The 18,531-nt window shown below is 40.8% G+C and overlaps 1 long non-coding RNA gene across 2 annotated transcripts in view; it reads right to left on the bottom strand.

Annotated features, from left to right (window-relative positions):
* The window catches only part of LOC125895766 (uncharacterized), a 29,856-nt gene extending 16,953 nt beyond the window's left edge, over positions 1–12,903 (bottom strand). For both annotated transcript variants that reach the window (XR_007450196.1, XR_007450197.1), the window contains exon 1: positions 12,770–12,903. This is a non-coding gene — a long non-coding RNA (uncharacterized LOC125895766). The remainder of the gene's footprint in view (positions 1–12,769) is intronic.
* Between the last annotated feature and the right edge of the window lie 5,628 nt (positions 12,904–18,531).

Raw genomic sequence — 18,531 nt, 5'->3', positions numbered from 1 at the left:
TAAAGATAATGTTTTAGGAGAGTTTCACAGGGCTAGCAGCCATAAGATCCTCCACTCCACAGCAAGACTTTTGAGAAGCCATTTTAAGGCCCCTTGTCATTGACATGACCCTCTTTTTACCTCTCTGCCCTCCCAACAACCCTCCCTTCTTCTCTCCATCTCCCCCGTTCTCTTGGACAGAAGAGGACTCTGCAGCTCCTAAGTGACGGCGAAGGAGTCACCCCGGTGGAACTGATGCCCCCGATCAGCGATGGGCTGGAAAAGCATAAAGACAGAACAGGAAGGGTTGGAGGGGTGGGGGGGAGAAAGAGGAGAGCGCTGAGACAGCACTTTCTCCAACCCACAGAGGGAGAGGGAGAGGGCAGTGAGGGAGGTAGCTAGAGAGAGGTAAAGAGGGGGAGGAAGAAGAGGGAGGGGTCTCATTTATGATTAAAAGATAGGCCAGATAACCCTGCGAGCCTGGCCCATCACTCTCCTTTAAAATGAGGTTCTAATGGCATCTGGGGAGGAAGGGGAGGCTTGGGCGTCATTAACCAGAATCTCTGAATCCTTAACCCGAGGTAGGGTACCTCTCGCCTGGGGAAAGAGACCACCTAAGCTGCCTTGGAGCTGTGGATAATGTGCGCACTGAGTGAGAAATCTGCGGCCGCTGCATGCATTTTGTTAAGTTTTCTAACTGTGTGTCTGCTCAGGAACAGGATATCAGCAAAATGCCTCGGAGCCATAGAGATTAGAGGATGTTATGTGTGTGTATGTCACTATATAGTCATGTGTACCTGTGTGTGTGTGTGTGTGTGTGTGTGTGCCACTGCATGTCCGCCATCACTGAGTCTCTCTTCAACATGTCGCTCCTAATGAGTAGGTGATTAACGATAATGTATCTCATTAGTTAAAACAGGTTTCATAATGACACAGAGAGCTACTAGAACCACCACTCCACAGCCCTCTTCAAATATGGCTTCTCACAGCTGGTTCCATTCTAGCTGAAGGTTGGTTTGCAGTTTTCATCCCCTTTACGGGGAAAAGGGTTAAAGTTGGATTTGATGCCACGTTCTAGCTGTTTACAAACTTTTTTTTTTTTAACTATTTCCTTCTTTGTTTTCTGAAATTGGCAAATCAATTGTTTTAAAATCAGGTGTCTCAGCATGATTTTATTTTTTTTTTTTTTTTTACAAATTTCACTGAAATGTACAACACTTTTTTTTTATTTATACATTTATTTATTTATCATTTATTTACTGAATTATTTAACCATTTATTTATTCATTTGATTATTATTATTATTTATTTATTTATTTATTTTTTTACGAAAGACATAATTGGTTTAAAACTATTTTCACCTGGTGTTCATCCCCCCCCCCCCAAAATCCACAAGTATCCTGCTACAAGAACACATACTGACCACTTTAGTTTACATTAAACAGTGGCTCTTTTTACACAGAGATTGTGCTATAGAAGTCCCCTCTTTATGCCTCCGTTGTCTTTTTTACACAGAGCCGAAACTGCGGCATCATGCCACTCCAGTGTGTGATTTTAGACAGCATGCCGGCATTGTGGAAGAAAAAGAGGTGTGACGGGCATGAAATGTAACACAACAGTGTCGGCCTCTTGACATATAAAATATGCGTTGGCAGCTCTTTTATAAACAATAACAAAGGCATAACATGGCAATAATGATCATTTACCATCCCACTTACATGGTGGCTGACCTCACCTTCTGCTCGGGAGTAAGGAGCTCCCGGACCTTTGAGTTAGCTGCTAACTGCTAACAGCTGCTTTTTAAATCTCCCAGGGTGGGTCACATGCACAACACGTCTTCAAAACTTCATACCCGTGCCACCCGTGATTCCATCCTGCTGGCTGTCCTGTTTATTCAGACATTGTTTCAGCGCTGTTACTACCTCTGATGTTGGCAAGACAAGTCTGTCCCCCCAAGTCCAGGATTGTACCTTTTACACAGCATGGTGAGATGGAATAACAGCCTGAAATTCCCACCTTGAGGAGAGAGTGTAAAAGGGGCTAATGTGTTCATGTGTTGTTGACGGCTCCAAAAAAATCCTTGTAGTCATTAGAAAGTGAAGAGAAATATGGGCACAAACACTAAAGGTCTGCTGACTATGTCCTAGAGGAAAATGAGGCAAGTAAACAACAAGCAACATTGCGTCGCTGTTAGCTGTGATTCTCCTTCAGCAGCTCTCTCCACCTGGGAAAGGCTACCCCGATGCTGACCCTCGTTTTTTGAAATCTCTGGTCACGTTGCCTTTTTGCCTTTTTTCAAATGCACCGGCACTTGTGACTAGCCTGCTTGCTGCTGCTTTTCGTCACTCTACCTGCAGGCGGAAACCGGAAACTGACAAGTGAAAACGCAAAAGGCGATTCCGTATTTGTCAAGTATGTCCCTGTACGTACCTGTATTTTCAAGATGGCGCACGTACATGATGAGACACCGGTCGCAATGTATATGTAAATGAGAATTTCAGAGCTTACGGACATACTTAGATACGCTGATGGAGGTAAATACACATGTGCTAGGACACACTTTTGACTGCAAAATTTGTTTGTCTCAAAGAACAACTGAAATTGTTACACATAGTGCCTTTAAGCTAAAATGTCTTCATCATTGCTTTTTCCAAGCTAATTAAAAAAAAATCCACAATGAATAAATCAATCAATCATTATCTATTTTTGAGTGACAATAATACTGAGTTGATAACTAAATTTGGATCATATGACACTGAACATCAAACTTCACACCTCTATGCTTCACATATGGCACAAGCTAATTAAGGGCACTTGAAAAGTTTATTTTTCCCTCAACATTTTCCTGTTCACATTTGTCCTCTATTCTTTATCCATCTTATATCTCTACCCTCAATGTCTCCTCACTTCTTCTGTTCTTCTCCACTCTGGCCTCCTTCATGTTAGTCCCTCTCCTATCTTTGTAAAGGGCAAAGCACTGCAGCCATTTCCCAGCCCGCCTTACAGCCTCGATCCAGAGGAATGCTAATAGTTTGTAACCCGACCCAGTGTCTCTCCAGTGCTACCCAAACAGGGCAGTCCAACCATCCTGAAATCAACACCATGAATGTTTCCATCACTCATATTGAGATATCAGTATCTTTATAGTTAGAAATCATCCATATTTTACCGACCCTTCTCCAGCTGCCCCCATAACTCTTGCTTTGCTCGGTCTCAAGCAACATATCCGTCTTATTTTGGGGCCCGTATCTCCACAGTGTTTCAGTCTGAAAGAAGATACACAGAGGCGGCTGACATGATGCCACTGGAGGAGGCACAGTGGGTAGAACATCAATCATGATGTACAACACTTTCCATTTGTGACAACATTTCAACAGCTTGGAAACTTACTGCTAAGGTGCAAATCGCTTTAAAATCTCTCTCAGCTGATTTTCCCCACCAGCAAAGTGAAGTATGCTAATATGAAATAGTTTTTATCTTTAGACTGTGTATGATTATAGTGGTGCTCTATCTATTTCAGGGATTTCCTATCTAGTGTCTGTGACTAAACACTGTGGTTTTACCTCTTATTATTACACCCTTTCTCTACAGCACTCCTTACATGATATGGGCTAAATAAATAAAATTATTATGACAGTACTACAAGATTCTTCTTAGATTGTCATGCTTACAGATGGACGGTATACTGTACAGTATGTTATACTGATTGTCATTTTCTTTTTGCAAATCAACATGCTTTGCACTTAATCATCCAAAAAGAAAAGTTTTATTTCTTATATTTATATTTATATGATTTGAACATTGTTGAATAAAAGCTGACTGAATGTCTCTGCTAACAGTTTTATTAGAACTTTTTTCTACCAAAATCCAAAAAACTGTTGACATTTTGTTCTGTCAATAATTCAGAGTAATGCAAACTGATTATGAAAAGAAATGTTTTAAATGCCAAAGAAATATAACGTTGCTATATCTGGGTGGTGGCAGAGAAGAATGTCCCTAAAAGTAAAAGTAACATGGCTAAATACCAGCAGAAATGTTGCATTTATAATTGAGTGAACAGACCCTTTAATGTCCGGTGTGTAGGATTTAGGGGGATATAGTGGAAGAAATGGAGTATAATAGAAATAGTGTGTTTTCTTTGAGATATAATTACCTGAAAATAAGAATTGTTGTGTTTTTCTTATCTTGGAGTGAACTATTTATACTCACATAGGATGCAGGTCTTCAACTTTGGAGATCACCGTGTTGCACTGCCATGTTTCTACAGTAGCCCAGACTGGACAAACCAAACCCTGGCTCCAGACAGGGCCATTTGCGCTGTCACTTTGTTGTGTTTTCTCACCAATTTTTGAACACGAAACTGTTTCATTCAGTTTTTAAACTGCTTAAATCACCTGGAGTCTCATTTATAAAACAATGTGTAGGATCCATACTAAAAATGTACAAACAGAAAAAGCCAAAAATGGCAAACGGCAAAATATATTTGACTATACAATCAGGCTTCCACCTCACCATCTGTGTCGCCAATTTTTCATCTCCAAAATGTTCTCAAGCATGGGTCAAAGTTTCTCCTATCAAGTCTGTTTTTATAGACCACAGCTTTTGTGTGGGAAGTGGCATACGCCTCTTTCAAGGCCTCGTTTTGTGTGTACGCAGTGTTTATAAATGAGAGCCCTGGTTCGCCACCTTATACTCTGTGGATAATTTGGCCACCAATAAAAACCTCCTGATTGGCTGGATCTTAAGTTACCTGAGAAAAAAGGTGAGTACACACATTAGCTAGTGCTAAACTAACTAAGCTAAGGCCGCCTCTGACAAGCCAAACAGCGTCAGAGAAGCACTGATTTATAATGTGAAATGATTTGGAGATGAGGAGATCTCTGTGGATAACTTGGCTCCTGGTAACAAAAAAAACCTCCTGAGCACTGACCACTGACAGAATTCTAACTGGGAGAAGTTTCAGCTGGTTGCAATCTGTTATCGCACCCAGTGGACATGACATCCATGATAGCAGCTACAGGTGGAATTATGGGACTAATCTTTTATGGTAGTTAACACTTTTTTGTGATGTGTTTTGGAAGTCAGATATGTCACTGACAATGCTTGTTTTTTGTGATTTGACAAGTGAAATGTTTATATTTATCCACTCTGGGGAGCATTCTCAAAGAGACATGAGCTATACCAGTTTAAATTGGAAGCAAAATGCAAAGATGATGCTTTATTAAAATCAGTGTAGACATGGCGAAATCGGTTGCAGAGTGTTGAGAACTGTTTGTTTTTTCGGGCATGTGAGTCCACGAGGCCACGCTGGACACACTGTGTGTGTGTTGGTGGGGGTGTTGAGAGTGGGGGAAAACCCTTTTAGCACGTTCATAAAAGCGGCATTTAGCATTGTCACAACAACTGCTTAGGAAAAGCCAAGCTTCCATTAAACAAGGGCAACGATGCACTACAAAGTCACAACCCCTCAGCACAGCGGCCTGCCATCCAGCCAGCGGCCCCCTCTGCATAACTTACTGCCTGTGTTGTATACAGTTCCTGGTACACAGCAGCATGAGAGAGTTTTTCTGAGTGATTTCCAGTGTGAAGTTATGGTGTTGATTAGCGCAGTGACAGGTGCCATGATTAAAATGGCCGATAGTAATAGTGCAGCATTCATGCATTGACAACTTTGCTCTGCATGGCTTTGTGAGTGGTGATGTATGACACCATTAGGGTAACCTCAGGGCCCTGGAGGACACTTATCTCCCTCGTCACGTCCTTCACACTTCCCATTCTCCCTCCAACAAAAGGACGCCTGCTCCCCAGTCTGCATGCTTATGAATTGTGTGTGTGTGTGTGTGTGTGTGTGCGCGATATGTCTGTGTATGTGTTTATTGTCCATCTCTGGTAGTGAACATGAATACTGGTTTATGTGTATCATGTTTCATTATGCTGGTGTGTATGTTTCGATTCGTACATCTGTGTCAGGTTTATGCTTTTTGTATATTGCAATGGAGGTTATAACGCTGTACTGCAACCTCATTCTGTGCCTTTACTGCCTTTACTGAGCAGAATACTTATATCGCTTGCTAACACTCAGCATATGATTTTGCACCATCCATAGTTTAGTTTTCTAAGCATTTAATTGTAAATAAACTAAATAAATTTTCATTTTCGAAATAAAATTTCCAGAATAAATGTTGGCATTGTACATTTCTGTAAATCACAGATACATTACATTTGTATGTTATTATGTAGTGGATATGCTGAAACTTTATGTTTCAACAATGCTGTGGTTAATGTGTAGTTAGGTTTCGGCACAAAAACCTATTGGCTTTGTTGGGGAAGATCATGTTTTGGCTTAAAATACCTCGTTTTGGTGTCTAAAAAGCTGCCGCCAATGCAGCAATGTCTTGGCATAAAACTTTTTGTTTCACCATCCTCGGAAACACCAGAACGGGCTGCTAAAAACAACCGTGACTAAAAAGCCGCTAGAAGATGCAGTGATGACTCGCTTAAAAACAACAGGTTTTGTTGTTTGTTGGTCTTTAAAAGTGGTCTACAGCTTGGCAGGTGTCTTGCCCAGGTGCCATGCAATCCCCTTTACTTTCAGATTTCAAAGTCAGCTCATATATCATCACTTTAGAAATTATATTATACGAGGAGGCACAATGGTGTAGTGGTTAGCATTGTTGCCTCACAGCAAGAGGGTTCAGGGTTTGAACTCAGGGTGGGGGAGTTTGGATGTTCTCCCCGTGTCATTGTGGGTTTTCTCTGGGTACTCCAGCTTCCTCCCACAGTCCAAAGACATGCAGGTTAATTGATGACTCTAAATTGTCCGTAGGTATGAATGTGAGCATGAATGGTTGTTTGTGTCTATCCGTGTCAGCCCTGCGACCTGTCCAAGGTGTACCCTGCCTCTCGCCCAATGTCAGCTGGAATAGGCTCCAGCCCCCCCACAACCCTCAAGAGGATAAGCGGTTATGAAAATGGATGGAGGGATGATATTATACGTATGAAATGTATAAATGTAACATCGTTTGCAGAAACGTTTTTTCCAGTTCACAAAAAAAAAACATTTGATGCATACAGAAGGAACTCTGTACAGGTTTTGCATGCTTATGTAAGTCAGCCTGTGTTAAACAAGACAACAACACTTGTGGAAAAATATGCATTTGTCTGTTGAGCCACTGCTTCATTACTGTACATCATATGTGGCCATGCAGAGGGTTCTAGAAAAAATTGCAAAGTTTTCCGGCAAAAGGTCGAAACTGCTTCAGCTTTTGCCACAGCACAATGCTGCTGTTGTGTTGACCGCTGAGTGTTGGTTGATTATTTGTAATATGAATGCCTTATTTCTTTCTTTACCTTATGATTGTTGTAACATTTGCTGCTGTGATAAATTCGACAGCCTCTTGAGTTGTACAATCCATATCTGCAGTGTTTCAAAGATCCTGTTCCATCTTCTCAATCAGCCCAGTCGTCAGAAGAAATGTTGGGATTGTACGTTTCCACAAACCACAGATATGTTATATTTGTTGACATTTCCAGTGTCAGTTGTGCCTCCAAAAGCAGGTGTTTTCTAGGAAGACATATGCTGCATTTCTAGCCACGACTGTGCCACCAAAACTGGGTATTTGAATCCCAAACGTGATCATTTCCCACCAATAATCAATTGGTATTTGTGCCTTAACATAACCAAACATTCACCACAGCATTGTTGAAACAGAACAAAAAATAATATTGACACATCTGTTACATTATAATGTACAAACATTACATATCCGTGGTTTGCAAACATGTACAATGCCAACACTTATGATTGTAACTGGCTTATCTCAATGGTACCTTAAACAGTGCTTTCTATCTAAATGGCTGGTAAGAAACAACAGATAGGTTTCTGCTTTACAGAGCCCAGGTTGAGTCCATTTAATAAATCAAACTAAGCACTGCATCAGTCAAAATCATTATCATAATTAATATGCTGCCTCAAAATGCATCATGTGTATTTGTGCTTGCAGTGACGTACAAAGTGTACAAAGATAACCATAAACACCTCTTCATGCCCATGGGGCCTGTCTGTCGCGCTGCGCTGGGCAAATGTTTGTGAGAACACCTCTGTAAACATGCACATCCTTGGGGGGGTCAGCCAAGCTGTGGCTGACACCTAACGCACCCCCACCACTGCCACCACCACTGATACTGCAGTCATGTCAACGGAAGTGTAAGGCAATACCCAGTTTTCCTAACAAGTTGAACCCAGCCGGAGGCATCCTGGCATCCCGAAACTCCAAACACATGTCCCCTCCCTACTTCAAAAATACGCACACCCTTATTTTTGGCGGCATGCAACCCCTTAATTATTTCAGTGGGCTGAATTTGAGACGATTGGGTTCTTAAGGTTTTGCGGAGGGCATGGAGTCAAGATACCGAAGAACAGCAAGAAAGAAACACCGAAGGCGACAGGATATTTAAGGGAGGGCGGGAGGGGTTGGGGGGGGGGGGGGGTCGAGTTTTAGAGGATAGACACATACACTCACACACACATGTACAAACTGCTGTCCCTGTCTCTCTTGAGCCCTTCTCTCCTGTCTTCTACCCCGCCGCCGCTGATGAGAAAAACAGACACAAGTGCTAAGCTCTCTCTTTCCCTGGGATTGATAACATTTGTAATTGAGGTGCTTACTATGGAGCGCCAGCTTCCTCAGTCGCGGACGGCGGTTTCCAGGTTGTCTCAGCGCGGAGACGGAAGGCGAGGGGGCGATGGGGCAATGGTGGGAATTTGAATGTGTTAAGAGTGTGCGGTGTCCACACGGCCATTAGCAAACAAACTGGGGTGGGGAAAGCTGAGATCAAATTCGGTGCCCTCTAAAGGCCACTTCAGTGATTTATGCCAGCAGCTTTTATTTGTGAAAATCTAAACATAGCAGAGAGGAGAAACATTTAACGAAGGCTGACACAACAATGATCAACCCAAATCACAATTATATTTATTTTATTAATTTATTTTTAGATGTTTGACATGAGAAATATTATAACATCTGACATAAAGACATAAATAAGCCTTTGTTAAATACAGCTTGCTAAATATATCAGTGTATGTATACTCATTTAGTTTTTAATATATCTAAATAATTATTATCTAGATAGGACGAGAATGATCAGCACTTAATTTGTTTTTGGTATCAGACTCATTATTTGATTTCAAACACCTGTTGCGTGCCTGTGAAGATGTTTGTGTGGTGAGTGATGTAATGGAACAGCATGAATATAATTAGAGTAATGATGCATTGACATAAAGTTGGTGCCAAAATGCAGGCAATGAATATGATCCATGTTCAGGGCCTGTATTACAATTTCTGTTACGAAATTTTGTCCATATTTAGCCGCTGGCCGCCTACCTTTTTTATATAATTAATCATCTCATATAAGTGCTCTAAAGTGATCCAAATGCTGTTTTCTTTTCTTTAAGGAAATATTTTTAATCATCTTTATATGGACTTTATGACATGTAACAGTTTCCATGGGCCAAATTTAAACCCGTTTAACATCAGTACATGTAACGGCACACAGAAGCATCAAAACACCTGATAGGGCGTTCTTTTATTAAATGATTATGTTTGTCAAATCCTGTCTCAGCAAGTCCCTCTCGGTCTAGCAAACATTGTGCAGAACTTATCAGAGCCAGAGTTGCCGATCAATAGAGACTGAATGAGAGTAATAGCTTTCACCTTAAAACACACATATTCCAATTAAGCCCAGTTTTCAAACAGACACTTGGCATTTTGAGAGCAACTGCTGGGTGCATCAGCGGTTAAATATAAACATCCAAAGTGAATCACTGATTATTTGAGACAATTTTTGGAGTGGAGACAGAAACAAGAGCTACAGATGAAAAAAAAAAAAAAAGAGCGAGAGTACAGATAAATGATATCCAGCTGGTTTCATCTTCGGAAAGGCCAAGTTTCCTTCTCTCTACATTTGTGCTTCGCGCAGTATTAAAGTTTAAAAGTTAGTTGTACAAATGACCTACAGAGATCGCGGCTCCCAAATGGCAAGTCTAAAAGGAACAACTCCGATAAATCATGGAGCGAAACTTGAGTCCGGGGCTGTTGTAGGAGATTTATCGGCAGCTGTATTTTTCTAGTGTCAACTGATGTTCCATAAGACTTAGCCAGCGTCTTGCATTGCTTCCACCCATGCTCCCTCCCCACCAGCACATACCCAAACACACACACTGCTCTGCTCCCATCACACACACACACGCACACACTTACACCTCTCCACTCCATCAACAGCGGTCCAGCATTTAAATTTGAGAGCTATTCCTGTGAGACTGTTAAACACGACAGATTGAGATGAGTGGCAAACCTCTAGTGCTAGCATTAGCCCACTTATCTTATTAGTGGGGCAGCTCTAACACATTTGATACCCCCTCGGCTACTGCTGCTGCTGGCCTCAGGGAACCCGCAATGGCTTCAAAGACCAGATCTGGCGTCCTGGTGGCTCAGTATGTTGAGACGCATACCACAACGATGTCGGTTTGAATTCAGTCCGCGGCAGTTGCTCCACGTCTTACTGTCACCCTATCTTTCAAATGACGAGTCAATGAAAACTATTTGATGAACAACAAGTTCCCGAATAGTTTTAGATTACAGAGGATGAAGAGCTACTGTAAATACAAGATTTGATTCCCGTCATGATAATTATTTCATCTGACATTTGATTTGATTGGACGTCTCTGTGGCTGGCACTAGGTGCCTGCTTCTTAATTTAAAATATAACCTGTAAATAGCAGAACCAGAATAGCAGATCAAAAGTCAAGCTGTCTCTCAGGGACTACGTGATTATTTCCCAGCCTGTAAAATGATTATTACAACCTGAAACACTAATGTCAGACTCTTTACAATTGCTTTATTTAGTGTACCAGCTTGTGCAATGCTCGGACAAATATATATTAGTATGACATTAGTGCTTAATCAATGAAGAGCATACACAATGTTATTGTACTACAAAAAGCATATTATGTATAGTTGAGTACAACAATGAAGGACTTGCATTGTATTCGTAAAAATGATTAATGAGGTTGATGTATGATGATTAAAATAAATAACAATAAAAAAGGTTTTCAGCATAAAAAAATTTAATTTGCTTCATTAACATGTTTTTGACAACTTATTTTAAGAAGTTGGTCAAAATCAAAAACATTTTTGAGTAGGATGATATTAAGTCAGAATATTTTAAATAAAACAGTTTGAGCACTAATTATCAACTCAAGGTTTGGATAAATATTAAGTTGGTTCAATTCAGTTAAGCTTTTAGAGGTCAACGTAAATCATGTTGGTTGTACTAATCCAATTGAGTTTGTCAGATTATAAAAGACTTTACTCAATAATGTCAGAGTTAGAACGACTTCAAACGATGCATTCAGATTGTTACCTTATGTTTTTTAATTTAAGTTGAAACAGTGGATTATTATTTAAAGTATACAGTAATTCCTAATATGATCATGGATGGATTCACACACAGATAATCCTATAATTCATTGAGAAGACACAGGACTGCAGAGGTGGCTTCAACCTTTCACTTACATCTATTCAACGGTGACGCCTCCCGCTGCACGAATGAGAGCCACAAAGGTCTTAAACTCACTGACAGTCAGCGTTTCTTAAACTATGGCTGGTGACCCCAGGACGGGTCACAGGCCTATTTCTGGTCAGAACACACGTAACAAGACTACAAGTTGTTTTTCACAAATGCGGGTTGCAGGGTTAGAGTTCTTCTTTGAGTTCTTCGGGTTGGGTGGTAGAATATTTACAACTTTATTTAAACAAAAAGCGGCCCAGCTGACATTAAAAATAATTTTCTCCAGGACAGTCCTGCCCAAGATAGTAGCATGGTAAAGGACATAAAACATTTGTCAATAAAATTAAAAAAAAAAAATAAAAAAAATAGGGCATTTTAACTTCAAGTTGCCGAAGTAAAAAATGTTTCTGATCAGCCAAAAATTCAAACACAAAAACATTTAACTGACCATCTTATAAGACAAAGAGCAGCAGCAACTCTTCATGTTTGAGAAGCTGGAACCAGCAAATAATTTGCATTTTTACTTGAAAAATAACAGAACAGATTAATCAACTATCAAAATAAGTGTCGCTTAATTTTTCTGCAGGTTGTTCCAGCTCTAAAAATGTATTTACTTTATATGTAAGCGTTATTTAATTAGGTGATAATAAGGATCAACAAAATGGGTATGATCAGAAGGATAATGTAAAATTAATAAAATAACAACTGCGAAAATGCATGAGAAAAAAAAAGCTTTTAATTAATTAATTAATTAAGGAGCTTTATTCTCATATCAGAGAGAATGCTGTTAGAATATTTTGTACGCTACAAAATATAGAAAATTACCATGCAGAAAATATATTTAGAAGCTAGCTTCAAATACTTTCCACTGCACTTCAGCAACACTATTAGGAATGACATTTTCAGACAGTGTGCATCTCTTTTTGAAATGACCCACTTCGCTGGATTGGCGTGATTGACAAGTGAGATCCATAGTGGTTATGATATGGTGTAAATGAGTCTGTGTGAGTTACTGTAAGTAGCAACACATAAGTCTAACCTTTAGCTGCTTACTGAAAACTGAGCTGAGGAGAGCTGCTTTGATGGTTTGAACTCTCCGTGCTTACACATCAAGAATACACACACACAAACACACACACAGCTGCAGCCCCCCGGCCCGGCAGAGCCACACACAAAGCCGAGCAAATACTTATTTTGCAACCTGGTGTAAAGTATACCGCACCTTGACTGCTGTCGTCCCTGCTAAGCCTCATGGGTAACAGGAAACAGCCTGTAATCTTTGTCAGATCCCTTCCTGTTGGTACTTTGGGTGACAGGTGAAGGATAGTCAACAGTCTTCTATTGCCTTTCTTCTGGTCAGTTTCAGAGTCACACACACACACACACACACACACACACACACACACACAAGCATGCGTGCGCACACACACGTAGTTAGAGAATCCTCCCCATCAGCACCCCTGGTGTAGAAATCGCTTACCAAGACTCTTTGCTATTCTTAAAGGAGGCGTGTGAACATGTTGGGTGGGCAGAAAGGCACTTCACTGCTCACCTGCCTTTCTTTAGCACACTCTTCACTCTTTCTTTCTCACACTTTCTTCTGCCCCCGGTCACCCTCTCTCTCAAACACACACAGACATACACACACACACACACACACTCACACAGACACTTGTCACCATAAAACAGGTTGTGTTGTCAAGTTGCCTGTCACCATGCTTGTTCCTCTATGCCATATATGAGCTCTCTCAGCTGTCCCTCACAGTTGAACCACAATTAACCCCACGCACATGCACGCACACACACACCAGCACAGGCAACTACACATAGTTTGCACTTTCTGTCTCGCTCTTTCTCACCGCTGCCCTTTCACTATCAGCTCACAGACTGCAACCCAATCCGTGCAGCGGGGGAGTCATTCACTCTCTCTGTCAGTGTGTAAGTGTCACCAAGAGTTTACAGCATTTCGGCGGTGTGTGTTGCAATGCATGCATGCGTACAATGGCATGCTCTCGGTGCTTTTGATATTTCAACTTTTTACTCTAGTGAACAGTGATGAAGAATGTATGTATTTATTAGTTTCTATATCAGATAGCGCAATCCGCAGTTTAAATGCCAAAGTCATAAACCAAGAATAAACTAAAGGAGAGGTCTGTCCCCATAAATCAATAGATGGGGTATGTTTGAGACTGAAGCTGGTGGTATGCAAGTAACATGACATCTAAATGAGAAAAACAGTACAAATGTTTCAGGCTTGCGGGGAAACAAAACTATAATTTTATCGGACATAATGATCCTCTGTAGCATTAATCTGTCATGTTTGCCTCTTAGACTTAAACTCAAGTAAAAAATAAATGGAAATGTTTTGATAAAAAACATCTTTAAGTTAGAAATGCTATCTGATAGGGCCTCTGTAAGGAGGTATGGATATTATACTGTGAAAATTGAGTTTTGAAATAATGCAGTGGTCTCCTAAATTACTCTCCTGATCTATGCGTCGGACATCTAATATCTTTAGTTTGTAGCCTCAGTAATGAAACTGAGTAATGAAATGAAACTCAGCTCTTGGCTCCAGCTTGGCAAAATTATTTTGCTATAAATCCACGAGGCAAGGCGTAGCATTGAGTCAGTCACCTGGGGATCTTTGTGTGGCAAGAAAGAAACCATTGGCCTCTGTCAGGACACATGTACTTGCACAGTAACACTCACTCACTCCTCTCAGACACCGATGACATGATTTTAAAATCAGGTTTCAGTCTGCTGATGTTTTAAGATACAGAGTTTCAAATCAGGGATGCCAAATATTGATAATAGCCTCACTGCAATGGTTGATTTTCAGAGATTAACTGGACTGTGGGTGCTGTAGCTGCAATGACTGTGATATCAGCTACGATTTCATTAGAGAGGGTGTTGATGGTTTGAAATGGTGGCCATCTCGTTTCGAATAAATCTTGTCAACATTAATGTGAACCTTGAAAGCATTACACATCAAGGTTGAATCACTCCCACAGATGTCTTTTAGATGTTTTTGTGTCACTGTCCAAGTATTCTGGCTGTATGCTAAAACAAACACAAAAGTATAGCATGTATTTTTGAAGATTTTTGGGCCTTTTTGCCTTTATTGTATAGTACAGGTGAAGAATGACAGGAAAGGGGAGAGGGAGGGAGACAGGGGATGATGAGCATGGCATGGAAATGGGCTGCTGCAACATTAGCACGTGGGGCACATGCTCTACCAGGTGAGCTGCTGGAACTCTCAAAAGAATACACAATACAGTTTTTTTTGTATTTAAAAAAAAGGCTCATCCACCTGGTGGTCCCTTCAAGATTTCACGATGTTGCAATTGCAACAATTAACGCAAGAGGAGAGGAAAGCCTCTCATTGGGACAGTCCTTCAGCTCTGCACAGAATGGTATCAACCCTCCTACCATTACAGAAAGATTCTAATTCAATCAGGAGAGACAGCAGAATAAGGTGAAGATAATGTTTATTACAGAAGTGCACACATTAACAGAAGTCTTTGGCACTTGGACACCAGAAGGAGATATTTTGTGATGGAGGGACATCTGAGTGGCAGCAGGATAAATCCCCCCATAGAGTCCAGACACTGGTGGTGGTGGCTGATGACTCTGGGGCTGCTGACTGCTGAGGAGTATGAGGCTGGTGAATCTGTAAAGAACAAGTGGTGATGGGGAGGTGGAGGGTACACGTGACTGCAGCAAGAAAGAGCTACAGCAGAGACAGAACCATATTTAAAATGAGGAGCAGTGAGATGATAGGCTGACAGAGACGGTGTGTTGCTGTGCTATTGGTTGACTGAGAATCAGCTGATGACTCAACTGAACAACTAAGACAGTGACACCTAGAGATGGTGAGTAAGCAATTGCACAAGGAGTGAATGGCAGGGTGAGAAAGAAAACAGCCTGAGCATGAAAAGTGTTGGCCTCCTGACTGAACTTCTGCTAGAACTTAATTTCCGTGGGAAACACTGAAGCCTCATAATAATACACCGCATCTGAGACACCACCAAGTATTTTTGCAATTTTCACTTGTCCCTGCAATGTCATTGGCAAAAAAAACCCCACCTATAAGCAATGCAACATTAATTCATCGCAATATATATATATATATATATTTCTTTTTTAGAAAAGCTGCCGTGAAATCAGGCATTTTAGGCTGCATCAATCCCCAAACCAGCCTGCAAAATTTTGGAGGGACTGTTTACCGTTGGGCAGCATGTAAAAATGTTTCAACCGTCCACAGTCAGTCTAGTAGCATGTTCGTGCAGCTGTGTGTGCACTACCATCTTCTCTCACTCGGTCTTTGGAGGTGGACCATTAAATTAGCAAAATTAAATGATGAATCACTCAAAAAAAGACAACAAACAAACAAAAAAGGGGGATGTCATCAGCCAGTCTCAAATAGATGATGTATTTGCACACTTTAACTATTCATTTAGTTTATTATGTCTAACCAAAACGTTTGTATAGGCTTTATTAAGCCTAAATGGCCCGTTTAGATCACTTATCTTTTAAATTAACATTTTACTAGGCAACGTATCTTTATATAATGGTTCGTATGATATCCTGTGAATACACAGATGCAATGGTTCATATGGTAATCTATGAATTAGCACCCCACGATCTATGTTACGTACTTACCGTAAAGTTATGGAGGTTAAGATTAGAAAAAGAAACGTTAGTACAGGATTTACACGATTCCAAAAACACCAGTCTCCTGGGGAGGTCTGTATTTATTGTCCAGCCCACCACCCCAACCTGCCTCCTTATGTGGCAGCTTCCCTCTTTACTCCAGTAAGCGCATTGGTCACATGATTGGAATTTTCCTAAATACACTGTTTATGCACGAATGATTGGCACATGATCACGTGACGAAATGTACAAATGTTGGTGCATTACTTTTCATAGGAAACATACAAACAGTGCATGAGATTAGTCTGCACCAGGATGTGAAGGGTGTGGCCAATCCATGACATTGTGAGCCGAGTAAATCGTCACTTTGTGTATTCACTTGAAGTAAATGATGTTAGCACACAAGTTCCTGGTGCCAGTGAAAGCTTTACGCAGTTAAATGGGCAGTGATGAGTGTATTTGTCAACACATGCAGTCTCCTACCGCTGCGAACAGCAACACTTCATGGCACAGCCAGAGTTCCGTCTAACTAAGCACAATACAGTCGTGGAAAGCATTAAAATCCCCCCAACTCACTTCATCACCATTTCCAAAGTGATCTGATGGAGATATTACCTAAATGGCTGGCAAGCTGTGGGCTGCTAACTAAATGCTAATATGTGTCAGAGCCTGGGTGAGGATTTATGGCTCACCATCTGCTCACCAGCATACAGTACAATGTTAGCTTACAATGTTAGCTTTGATCAAGACCTCCCTGTTCATTCCTCCCAATCACTCATCTGAGTAGGAATTAGCACCAAGTTCTTTCTCCTTTAACCTAATCATGTTCTCTGCTGCACCGTGCTCATTTGAATAGTAATTAATTTGCATTCTGGGGCCTGAATATTTGTTTTTTAAAGCATACGTGATAGCGCAATTAAAAACAATGTTGTTTTCTGATTTGTAACATGATTAGGGGGCTTGCAAATGAACAGTCATTAAAACAGTGAGGCCCTACTTTTATTAAATGAATAAATACAGCTTCTGTGTTGCTTCATTTTTTCCCTTTCAATTCAGCTACTTTTCAGCACTTACAGTAAACACTGAGATAAACTTATTCAAAATGTATCTGACGGCACACTTTGTCTTTGAAAACATTGTGGAAAATGTCATTTGGGGTGAGCTTGTCTCTGTACTTATTGCTCAAACACTGTGTGACATTTAATAGAAGCCACATAATGAACTAACCATTTGCTAGAGATCTATATGGATCTGTGAGGGAAAATAGTGAACTTTGTGAAGAATTCCATCCAATCCATCTGTCCAAACAAGTTTATTCTAGCATTTGTCTTCCCAGAGAAACCTCCAGGCCTAGAGCGTGCCTAATGCCATTTGATGAAACAGTAAAGATTCTCCATATCTTTTCCACAGTAAAAGGCTAATTGCTGTGCTGAAGTCAGATTTACGTCCTCCCCATTCTCCTTTATGCGCCAGGCATCTGTAAGCCCTCACACTGCCAGTCTCCGAAGGGGTGTATGTTATGATCCCATGTCAGCGAAATCAATCCTTATCAATTTTAAAGTTCAGATTTTTATTTCATGGCTTTCAAGGGAGCGCCTCTCAAGCGAAAATGACTATTCCAGCTCCTTTTTTTTTTTCTTTCTGCCCCCACCTCCCTTCCCATCTGCGTCCATATTGATTGTCTGTGTGTGCGGCTCCCCTGCGATTTTTGCCCTGTGGCGGCCCCTGGACTGTTGTAAGCAAGTGCCTGAAGACATAGCTGAGTTAAATAATGCTAACTAGAGCCAGTGATCTGTCTCAATGCAGCTTCCCGGCATTAACAAGCTCTGGCAATTGTCACGTCTCCGCAGTGTCTGGGGGGAGATCAACAAAGGTCAGATGAGATACTACAAACGATCACACTTTGCTTTATAAAGGATGAATGAATGTCAGTCTTTTAAAAATGTATATTTATCGCCAATTAATTTTTTTATACTTACTGTTTCTCTTTCTGAATCTGACCTCAAAGAATCATTGTCAGGCAAGAACATCTATCGCAGATTTAAGGATTGCTCAAAGACTGTTACCTCTGAAGATATGTACACTATTGTGTCTGAGTGTGTGAACAAAACTGTGTTTATTGTATGTGAGCCAAAAAATGGTGTGGTGACAGTGTTAATAAAGTGTCTGATTTCAATTAGCCAGTAAAAAGGTTGGAAAAGTCCATTGAACATTCATGCTTCTTGTTGAATCCCTGTTGGGCAACCAAACATGCAATTTGCGTAGCATCACCTCAAACTGGAATCATAGCCTTGGCTCCCAGTGTTAATCGCAGCTCATTTTTGTGTCATT

Source organism: Epinephelus fuscoguttatus, linkage group LG10, assembly GCF_011397635.1.
Source record: "Epinephelus fuscoguttatus linkage group LG10, E.fuscoguttatus.final_Chr_v1".
Lineage (NCBI taxonomy): Eukaryota > Metazoa > Chordata > Actinopteri > Perciformes > Serranidae > Epinephelus > Epinephelus fuscoguttatus.
The sequence above is the reverse complement of the archived record's forward strand: the minus strand, read 5'-3'. Positions and strand labels throughout refer to the sequence as shown.